The sequence below is a fragment of the Eschrichtius robustus genome, chromosome 9 (genome assembly GCF_028021215.1).
Source record: "Eschrichtius robustus isolate mEscRob2 chromosome 9, mEscRob2.pri, whole genome shotgun sequence".
NCBI classification, from domain to species: Eukaryota; Metazoa; Chordata; class Mammalia; order Artiodactyla; family Eschrichtiidae; genus Eschrichtius; species Eschrichtius robustus.
Window position 1 is genome coordinate 118,846,883 of NC_090832.1, and position 12,255 is coordinate 118,859,137.

General features: G+C 35.1%; 1 pseudogene; it reads right to left on the reverse strand.

Moving 5' to 3' along the window:
* Positions 1 to 9,518: 9,518 nt before the first annotated feature.
* On the reverse strand, positions 9,519 to 11,914 carry LOC137769169 (nuclear pore complex protein Nup50-like; annotated as a pseudogene).
* Positions 11,915 to 12,255: the final 341 nt, after the last annotated feature.

Here is a 12,255-nt window from a genome sequence, read left to right on the forward strand (position 1 = left end):
TTAAGTTCTGGGGAGCTTGGGTAAACTTTTGCATGAGTAACATATAAAAATATTTAGATAAATATTGCAAAATTCAGCTAGCTCTGTGGCTCCTTGACTACACTGTGTCAAAAATTTAGATCTTTTGAAATTGTTAGCTGATTCAGTGAAATTTCCATTCCAATATTTGGCATCTTGTGAATTCAGGTTTGACTGGCTTTGTCTTATTTTATATTTTGTCACTGGTTAGTTACCACAGATAAAAAGGATACTGAATTAGGAATAAGTTAAAGTGTAAGGACAGTCAGCAGAAAACACATGAAAAATCATAATTCTATTATTTCAGATAATTGGGGCAAAGTATGAATAAACAAGATTCCTGAATTTTGCTTTAGCCTGTAATTTTACTTTCTTGTTTTGCACTTTCTTTGACAAACTATCTTAACCCAAATTACTATTAGAGTGAACAATTAACTTCAGATGACTTGCATGTTGTTTTTAATTTTTTTTATCAGATAGGTCAAAAACACAGAGACATATAAAGAAAAAGTAACAACCGTGTGACCACCAGTCAACTTTATCAGACCTGAGTCTTTTGTCATGTTTGCTTTAGATTTTGCAAGCAATTAAACATTAGAGATAATACAAAGTTATCATTCCAGAAACCAGTGGACCCCAGACAGTACATATCTAAGGACTAGCTCAAAGACAAAAGACCACTACCATCTCCCTCTCTACCACCAAGTTTCCCTTGTTCACTTATACCCAAAACTATCTAAAGGAAGAAGTAGAGGAATGACGATGATGTTAAGAGACAAAATATTACCAAAGTGACTATTGAAAATATCAACTCAGATTAGGTTTAAAAACCAGAATGTATGAGTTCCTTCTTTCTCCAGCTAAAAAGTTTGTGAGGATTCGTGAAGCAGTGATCAGCTTTATCCAAATAATGTAACACATTTTCCTCTACATGTCTGAATTGTAGTAAAAGAACATGCACATACATATAAAATCTATATATATACACATATATTTATATATGCACATATATATGCATAGATATAAATTAAGTCAACTACTTTGCATTAGGTATAACAGAATATTCAACTTGTCAGAGTCACACAATTTTCCATTTAGGGAATAGGTATGTTTTTCATTATTAATGTGAATATACCACAATAAAGCAATTTTTTAATACTATGAAATTGCAATGCGCTAAACACCTAACCAAATAATAATGGAAGAGGGTAATGTCCATTTGAAATGGAATACTACTCAAGTAGTAAAATTAAATTATTTCTAAGTAAAAATTTTAAATCTAAAATCTAAAATTATTTCTAAGTAAAAATTTTTTAAATTTTTATCTAAAATTATTTCTAAGTAAAAATTTTAAATCTAGAATGGGTTGCAATGGCTTAAGTAAAATATAGCTTTATGAATTCAGCCAGTGGAAATTCAGATATTAATCCATAGTTTCTTCATTAAGTTATTTATTTATTCATAAATATGTATTGATAATTTAGTGTATGAATAGCATTGTGCTAGGTTATGGATTATAAAATGACTAAGTCTACCTGCTACAATCCTCAAGGCAACTCATCATCCTTAATAGATATGCTCAGATTCTGTCAAATAAGCTGTTGAGGTTTAATTAGGGACAGGGGATTGTTTTTGAAAATGTAAGGGAAAAACTGACTCTAAGAGACAGATGCAGTACCTGAGTCTTCAGAGAAATCCAACTATTTTTATGTCTTTTAATATGATCTTTTTATTGATGAATTCAAACTACTCTAGCCTTTTAAAATTATTTGATCAGGCAAGTATTACTGTCAGAAACTAGCTCAAATCAAAATTATCATGTAACCAGTTAAACTCGTTGCATTTGAATATTAATTTCTGCCAATCCATAATCTAATCGTTTCAAAATAATCTGTTTTTTACCGAGCCTAATGATTTCTCAAGGAATTAAACACTTGGGAAAACATTACAACGTGTTTTGCTGGGTGCAAACTAGCCCTTTAAATCTGTATTTTTCAAAACATTTATAGTGGCCTATGGGTGAGCCATGATATTTTTAAGTATGTCTCTATAAGTATTTCATAACGAAATAGATAGAATATAATAGAGTACAATACAATATAATACAAAATGGGAATAAACAAATGGCATTTAATGCAATAAGGATAAATATTGTTTCGTGAAATTTGTTTCAACTTCGATGTGTGTGGTGTGTGGTGTGTGTGTGTGTGTGTGTGTGTGTGTGTGTGTGTGTGTTATGTCTGGATGTAAAATATATTTCTTATATGTGGATCAAGAAAAAACAGTTCAAATCTTCTGCTCTTATGCCTTTTTCAGTGTTGTTCCAGGACCAGAGACATAGCATATAAGTCTTATAAGAGGAGTCTTAACAATAAGCAACAGGAAGGTAAAGAAAATAAAAAATGTCTTCCTTGGGGAATTGGAAAAGGCTTTTTGAAGGAGGTGAGATCTGAACAGAGTTCTGAAGAACTCATGATTACATACAAGAATCCCAATAGGTCGACATACTAGGAAAATGATACTTACTTTAGGGTGGCTGGAAAGATTGAAGACAAATGCTTCATGGGAACCAGAATCATCTAGATGCTTGTCAAAATGCAGATCTGGGGGCCTTGCACCCAGATATTCTGATTCAATAGATCTGGAGTGTGACCGAGAAATCTGCATTTTTAATAAGCATCTGCTCCATACAAACACTCCCTGGGATTCTGATTCATGGGCTCCAAACACCCTGCTAGCTTAGAGAAACGAAAGCATGAACAAATTTATAAGAGGCCAACTAGGACAGTTTGACTGAAATGAAGTGAGGGTCCGTAAAGGAAAATTTTAGAAGAATAAGCTAAAAAGCCAGATTGAGCCACGTTGTAAAGGGCTGGGTATTTCGACTTAAAGAGTGTGCACTTTACCTCAAAGCCATAGAGAATAATTTTTATGGAACAGAGAGACACCACCTACAATGATTAATTTGATGTTGGTATTAAAAGAAAGATAAATTGAAAGTGGAAAATTGGTTATAAGCGTGTTGAATATCTAAGTATGAGTTAAAAGACCTGGCTTATTGCAGAGGAAGAGAAGATTTTGCACATTGAGAGTGTCTTGGTTTTTTACATAAAATATCAAGTTAAGTAAAGTAATAAATTTTCAGATGATAGACTTAATCAGAATGTTTAACCACATATATCAGGTGCATCCATGACCACTAAAAGAACAGCTAATATTTTGTTCCAATCGAAATTCAGAATATCATGTTGTCCCTGAGATTTAATAACAATGTTGTCCCCTGCGAAACCTCATTCTGTCCCTTGAAGAAAATAATAATCCATTTTATTCCTAACAAAGTAGGAAAACATTTGGCAATTTTTGGTGCATTAAGTTTCAGCAGAATTGACATTAATTTTCAAAATAAACCACCTTTGTATTAGAGAATAATAATTCATTCCTCATTATATCCAGAATGTTTTCATTTAGCCTTAAGTATGCATAAATACAATCTCCAACTTCTGCTTATTTTATCTAAATTATGTGTTTCCGGTAACAAATCTTGCTCGTTCAAAAATGAAAATAAATCAGCATTAATTTTCATATCCTTGAATCCTGATATCTATCTATAAAGTCACTATTTATTAATCTATTTAAAATGGTCTCTGCTCATTTGAAAGGATATTAACGTGTTTCTTCTGCAATGTGAACAACTCAAAAAAAAAAAAAATAGAACAATGGAAATGAAGCCCAGGTGAACTGCAGAATGCGCTAGATTTTTTTTTTAATTTTACTTTTTCCCAAAGAAAACTGCATGGGGATGTCTGGAGGCCAGGGTTGTCTTTATAAGGAAATTGAACTTTAGGGAAAAACAGATCTGGCCTCAAGCTACACATGCATAGATGGAACTTGGCAAACTTTCTCGTGGTCTAATGATTCTGGGAGTAAACAGGGTGCATGCATCCCCACCAAATGGCATCGTGCAGTCAGAATAGAATAGGACTCCTTCCTCTACAAGCCTCAAGCTGAGTAAAACAACACATTTTCAGATTATAGACTTAATCAAAACACTTAACCGCAGATGGCAGGCACATCTATGACCACTAACACAATTGCTAATATTTTGTTCTAAGAGCCTACACTGGGTTCTGTTTCTCTAAAGCACACTTATTTTAATCGTTAGAATCATTAGAACTAAATGTGATCGTTAGAATTTCAAAGCCACAATTCAGATTAGAGTTTAGAAAAGCAGCTCTCTAATTGTTCAAGCACAATAACCACTGATGTCTGGTGTTGGAAGTGACTTTACAGCTAAATTGAGAGTCTTAATATTAGGAGTGTTTTCTAAAATCAACTTATGTACCATACAGTCTTTGCTTTTTGAATTTTTAAATGCTTATAGGATATACACTATACTAAAGGCCAAATTTACTTCTATTAATAAACTGTGTCTATGGGGTTGCTTAAGCTAAATGTCTATGGCAGCATTTATTAAATTTAGGTTTATTAAATGCCTGGCATGGTACTAAGTGCTCTCTCTATGATCACACAAACATGCCTAGAAGAGGAAGAGCTATTGTTACATATGAATGAGAGCAAACTTAACCTGCCCATGGTAACACAGCTAGTAAATTGAAGATTTGAGATTGAAGACCAAGCAGTCTGGCTCCAAAGCCCATGATCTTAACTGAAATAAATATTATAAATATTTATTGATGAATATCTAAGGAAATCATAGCTTTAAAGGATCCATCCCTATGTGTTCTGATTACCTTTTGCAACTGAGCCAAAATAGAAGGTAGAAATGAGAAGCTATTTTCCTCTGCAAGTTCCCATTTGAAAGTAATAAAGGAAATGTTTTTCAGATGACGTCTGCTCTATTATTGCACATTATCAACTGGATCACATTTCCTATTACTTTGCAAATTATTTGGCATTTATTTGCTATATTTAGCTGCAATTGGTCGTTAGTCTACTTTGCTGGGTAACTTGAATTCTCTAAGTAGGGTTTTTAAAAGTACTAAAGAATATATTTTTGCTACAAAAAGTACAGGGAAGAAATTTAAAACCATTATTATTCCCACTATCCAAAGATAACCACTCAACACATTTTGGTATAAATCATTCCAGGCATTTTTTTTTCCCCTCTGCTCATATGGACAGATAATTTGTTGAGTGTTTTCTTCTATCTGCTGTAGGTAATTTTCTTCCTTTGTCCCGAGAAGTTAGCCAAATCTTGTCTTTCGGTGGCTTCTATATTGCAGAAATACCACAAGACGTGACGGGACTTTTGTTGAGAAGCTAAGAGATATGCAAGGTTCCCCAAATTAAGAACTGAGCCGTGGAAGGCCATGGGAAACTATGCTGGACCAAGGCCAGCAAGAATGCACTCAGGCCCCCCAACAACAAGCTTCAGAACGATTACATCAGTGGTAACCAACACAGAATGAGGCTTTTCCTTGAATGGGACATGTAGCATAGGACAATCAGAACTTTTTATGCCCCCTGAAGAGACAGCAGGGAGAAATTGTAAAATGTGACGTGTCTTGTACTCTGTATCAAAATAAATTTATAAATATGTGTAATTTCAAGCTGAGTATAAATTGGTATGTGAGTCTGTCAAAGTCCCTTGCATTTACTTGCCTGAATTAATGTGATAAAGACTTTTGTTTGTGACCGAAGTCCTCCTTCAGTTTTTTTTTTCTTTTAGTTATTTTATTTTATTTATTTTTGGCTGTGTTGGGTCTTCCTTGCTGCATGTGGGCTTTCTCTGGTTGCGGTGAGCGGGGGCTACTCTTCGTTGCGGTGAGCAGTCTTCTCATTGCGGCGGCTTCTCTTGTTGCAGAGCACGGACTCTAGGCGCACAGGCTTCAGTAGTTGTGGCTCGCGGGCTCTAGAGCGTAGGCTCAGTAGTTGTGGTGCACGGGCTTAGTTGCTCCGTGGCATGTGGGATCTTCCCCTACCAGGGCTCGAACCCCTGTCCCCTGCATTGGCAGGCGGATTCTTAACCACTGCGCCACCAGGGAAGCCCCTCCTTCAGTTTTTTTCATTGAGATATAATTTACATACCATGAAATTCACCAATTTAAGATATACAACTCAGTGGTTTTTTCCTACATTCAAGAGGTTGTGCAGCCAATACGACTATCTAATTTCAGAATATTTACAATCACTCAAAAAAAAAAAAACCAACAAGCAAACAAACAAAAACTTGTAGGTGTTTGCAGTCACTTCCATTCCCCTCCTAATCCCCAATCTCTGGCAACCACTAATCTACTTTCTGTCTGATTTTCCTTTTCTAGACTTGTCATATAAATAGAACCATATAACTGTGGCCTTTTTTGTCAGGCTTCTTGCACAAAGCATGTTTTCAAGTTTCATCCATGTTGCAACATTTATCAGAACTTTATTCCTTTTTCCAGTAGAATAATATTGCATTGTATGGACATACTGCTATTATTTATCCATTCATCAGTTGGTAGACATTTGGTTTGTTTCTACATTTTGGCCATTATGAAGACTGCTGCCATTAATATTTGTATACAAGTTTTCATGTAAAGTGTTTGTGTGTTTTTATTTCTCTCTGTGTACATACCAAGGAGTGCAATTACTGTGTAATATTGTAACTCTATATTTAACTTTTTGATGAACTGCCCAAGTTTTCCACAGTAGTTGCACCTTTTTGCATTCCCACAAGCAATATATGATGGTTCCAACTTCTCCACAACCTTGCCAGCAATTTTTATCATCCACCTTTTTTATTATAACTACCTGAGGGGGTTGGAAGTAGTATATCATTGTGGTTTTGATTTGCTGGTGATATTTATCATCTTTTCATGTGCTTATTGGCCATTTGTACATCTTTAAAGAAAAGTTTTCAGATACTTTACTCATTTTTAAATTGAGATATTTGTATTTTTATTGTTGAGTTGTGAGAGCTCTTTACATATTCTGGATACTAGACTCTTATCAAATAAGTGATTTGCAGATATTTCTCTTAATCTCTAGGTTGTCTTTTCACTTTCTTGATGCTACCCTTTAAAACGCAAAATTTTGAATTTTAATTTTGTCCACTTTATCTACATTTTTTGTTAAATTTATTCTTAAGTATTTTTAATGTTAATGGAGTTGTTTTCTCAATTTCATTTTAGAATTATTAATTCTAGTATATAGAAATACAACAAATTTTTATATTGCTCTTGTATCCCACAACCAAACTACACTTGTTTTTTAGCTTTAATAGTTTTTTTATGGATTTTAAAGGATTTTTTACATGAAAGACCATATAATCTGAAAATAAAAGAGTTTTTACATCTTCCTTTCTAATCTGGATACCTTTTATTTCTTTTTCGTGCTTAATTGTCTTGGCCAGATCCAGTAGTACAATGCTGAATAGAAGTGAAAATTGCTGGCATGTTTGTCTTATTCCTGATTTTAGGAGGAAAGTTTTCAGTGTTTCACTATTATATACTATATTAGCCATGGATTTTTCATGTATGTCATTTATCAGGTTGAGGAAGTTCCCCTCTATTCCTTATTTATTGAATGTTTTTGTCATTAAAAGGTGTTGGATTTTTTTCAGATTCTTTTCTGCCTCTCTTAAGATGATCAGGTGGTTCGTTTGGTGTATGTATGTATGTATGTATGTATGTATTTTTACTTTACTCTACTAATATGATGTATTACGTTGATTGATTTTCATTTGTTGAACCAAACTTGCATTCTTGGGATAAATCCCCCTTGGTCTTGGTGTTTAAGCCTTTTCATATACTGCTTGTTTTGATTTGCCAGTATGTTGTTGAGGATTTGGGGGTTCATATTCATACGGTGTATTAGCCTATAGTTTTCTTTTCTTGTGATATCCTGGTGTGGTTTTCCTATCAGGAAAACACTGGCCTAAAATAGTTAGTTAGGAATGGTTCCCTTCTCCCCTATTTTTTGGAAGTTTCATTAATTTTCTCTATACCTTCTCTTTTCTATTTAATTGACTTTTTCACTCAAATCTGTATTATTTCTTTCTTTTGGTTAGTTTGATTGTCTTTCCCAGTTTCTTAAGAAGGAAGATGGAAGATTAGGTAATGGATTTGAGACATGTTTTTTTTTTTATTGTAAGCATGTATGTCTATAAATTTCCCTTTTGCTATTGCTAAATCCCATAAGTTTTGATATGTTTTCTTTTCATTTTTATTCATCTCAAATAATTTTCTAGTATCTCTGATTTCTTCCTTCACTTATTAGTTATATAGGAATGCATTGATTAATTTCCACATGTTTATGAATTTCCAAAATATCCTTCTGTTATTGATTTCTAATTTTAGTCCATTGTGGCTGGAGGACATACATTGTAAGATTTATATCCTATTAAGTTTTTGAGGCTTTTCTATGGCCTTGATATTGTCTATACTGAAGAATGCTCCATATGCACTAGAGAAGAATGTATAATCAACTGTTCTTCAGTTGAGTGTTGTATAGATGTCTGTTAGGTCTAGTTAGTTTATAGTATCAATCAAGTCTTCTATTTCCTTGCCGATCATCTTTCTAGTTGTTCCATACATTTTTAATGAGGTATAATAATAATCTTCTATTATTGTTGATATATCTATATTTCCCTTTAATTCTGCCAGTTTTTCTTTCATCTATTTGGGGACTCAATTGTTTGTTTGTTTGTTTTACTAATTCTGCCAATCTCCTCTGCCTTTTAACTGGGGAGTTTAATAAATTTACTTTAACTAAATTACAGATAAGATTTATGCCTGTCATTTTGCTCTTTATTTTCTATATATCTTATGTCCTTTTGTTCCTCCTTTCCTCCATTTTTGTCTTCTTTTGTGTTAAATGGCTATTTTCTTGTTTACGGTTTTAATTCTCTTGTTGCTCCTTTACTATATAATTTTTAGTTTTTCTTTTCTTTTTCTTTTGGTGGTTGCATTGGGAATTATCATCATCATCATCTTAATTTATAACAACCTATTCAGGTTAATACTAACTTAATTTTAGTAGTATACAAAAACTTTCTTCTAATATATCTCTGTTCCCTACCTCCTTTAAGCTGCCTGTTCAAATTTGCTGTTGAATGCCTCTAATGATTTTAATTTTTTATTTCAGCTATTGGACTTTTCAGTTCCAATGAGAAAGTGAAAGGAAGAAAAAAAGAAAGGGGATGGCTCCTCATCCTACCCTCCTCATAACAGCCTGGCTAGACCAGTCAAGGAAACCACTATGGAACACCAGTCTGTTTTGCTGGAAACAGAGACAAGAAGGTCCCCAGGGCACCTGCCCCTGCAGTGCAGCATTCCTTTCAGGGGCTCTAGCAGCTGTGCTGATGGTAAAGGGCATGTTTCTCAGATTGTTAGCACAGTGGACCTCACATAGGCAGCCTGAGTCAGTGACCATGAATACACTATTTACTGACACCTGTGAGACAACCTTGAGGACTCCCAGGTACACCTGGAGAGACTATGAAGTAACACAGAGGTGCAGCATATTTTGAATATTAAATATTCATGTGACATCATATATTCTCACAGACTCCCTCCACCTTTTAAGTAAATTTCATTTTTTAGAGCAGTTATAGGTGGGATCAAAACATTCAGCAGTATATTTCCTGAATTGGTGTCTGCCTGCAGTAAATGCTGTGCTTCTTATTTACTATAGGTTTTAATGCAGGGTACCTCTACCCTTCTCTTTAAATTCATTTTCTTATAAAATAGTTTATCGTCTTTGGAGTAAAAAACATCTCCTTTTACTTGAGTAATTACTATTTTGGGTGGTTCATCATCTCTTCCTTTATCTCTACCTTTGCATTCATTTCTGCCATTTTCTGCTTGGCTCACCAATGTTGTAGTGAAAAATGGTGAAGAAACTGGTTTACTTTGTGTAATATTTTTGCCAAAAGAGCTGGTTTGCCAAGGGAAAATAAAAATCCAGCCAGGGGGCCAAAGCTTAACAAGCCTAAAACAGAGGCATCAATTTTCTTGCAAAAGCGTCTGTTGCTCCTAGCAATGGGTCCATTGTCTTTTCAGACACAGACTTCACTTTCTTTTCAGATGTAGCTTTAGTTTTGTTGTCATGAAACAAAAATGATGATTCTTGTTGTAATTTGTTTGAATCAAATAGGGAAAGAGAGTGTGTTTCAACCAACATTTTGTTAGTTCCATTTTGATAATGATTACTGCCACTGTTCCCATGTTTAATGTTTGCTAAATATTTCTTACAGTCTTTAAAGATAGGTGCCAGATCAGAGCGGGTTTGTGTCACATGCTTCACTATCCAATCATGAAGAAAAAGTTTAACACAGCTGACTTCTTGTTACTAGCATTCCATTGGTATGCTTTATCCCAATAAAGACAGGAAAAGGGCCATTAGTTTTGGGATTTGAACTCTTTTTCTAACCTTTTGAAGTAATAGAATCAAAGGCTGCCTTGGTCCATGTCCCAGTCTTTGGACTATTGAGGGAAGGGGCACTAATTACTGCTCTTTCCATTTGACAGTCCTTGTGAAGGTTGCACTGCAGTGCCTTTACCAAATCCAAAAAACTGTCCTCCTCCAGAAAGTATAACCACACCATTGAAACATTTAAAAGCCCCTTCACTATCAGATTGAAATTTAACCTTCCTACACTTTGCTTTTTTAATGACTATTCCTCAAGACTTCCTCACTGACCACAGAGAATGCTCCCTCATCTTCTGCTTTGTCATCTTGATCCCAATTTCTGTTTATTCCTTCTCTGTGATCCTTTTGGCAGGTCCAAGGTCACGATAGAGGAGCTCGAGTCTGAGGTAGATGCTGGTCTCCTGGAAGAGCGCTTGGTTGCTCCCAGTGAATTTCTAGGGCTCATGCTATTCCGAAAACTTCATGGTTATTAAGCCCAGAGTCTCAAACACTGCTTTTCCCAGGGGCCTCATTGCTATGTTCAGAGTGAGGAGGAGACCATCTCCCACTTCAGTGTAACAGTGTAACAGTGCCAAGCTCTGGGCTACCATCTTGTAACTACAGGGGCATTTTATATTTTTTAGTTACTAAATCTGGCAACCTATACTGAGGAGCGAGATATTTCAGGGAAAGGATGAAAGACATAGTCAAGACGTAGCAGATCGACATTCCTAGAAGGAGCTAAGAGGAGGGTCTTGTTTGTAGGGAGATATAACCAAGGTCCCTGCACACTGGTGGTACCCAGGGTTCGCTTCCCCTTGAAACCCCTAGATAAGGGAAAATCACCTGGAAAAAAAGGTACTTTTGTATACTGAACTACGTACCCTGAAAGCAACTATTTTGAAAGAGTGTTCTTGGAAGTGGCACTATTAAGTGTTTTCCCCTGAACAGAAATAAACACTCTTGGGAAAGTTTAAGTTACATCTCAAAAAATATGAGTTTGTGACTGTAAATTTTAACCTGTGACAGTTGCCTCTTTGAGATGTGTTGCCAGTGCCAAGATATATTATCAGGGTTGCATATAGCAAGAGAATGGGGGCAGGGGCACCCCTCACACAGCAAAGGATAGTGTCTTTGCTTCTGTGACAGTGACCACTGCAGTTCCCTGAATACTAACCCACCTCTTCCCCAGAAGAGCCAGGGATAGCAAGACTTGTGTTCATAATTTCTTTATTTAAAAAAAAAAAAATGAATTATCTTATCAAAATAATATCCCTATTTTTAATGAGAAAAAATAAATAGTCCTAAAATCTTATTTAAAAGAAAAAAATAGCAATACCTTGCCTCACAGTTCCTCATCCAGACCCCCGCTCCCTAAAATTTAACTGAGACCTTTTCTTTGCCGTTTGCTCCTATTCTGACTACAAGTTTATACCTTTTCTGTTCTTCTACACTCATTCAAGTGGGGTTTGTGGAAGATTTTCAGATAAATACGTGTGTCTTCAATACGAAGTCTAGAAGTCTGATTTTCTTTATAATTCTTCATGGTGACTAGCACAGTGATCTATCCAAAAGGGCAAATCAGTAAACAAAACTGAATGTTACTGAGCACATAGAAGCAAACAGCTGCTCTGAAAAACAGAAACTGGCAAATTCCCATTGGTAAATCTGTTTTTAGTGATGACCAAATACCTGTGGTCTGGATCTGCTGCACATCAGTGTTCTTGTAGTTCTTCAACCATGTGTAAACAGTCTCCAAAATTATTTGGAGATCCACAAGAGCATCAGAGCACATGCATGAAATCGGTGGCCACTGCCAGTTTTTCAATGCCATGTCCCTCTCTTTTACTAGGCAATAGAGTCATAAGTTCTTTCCTCTGTGTGCTC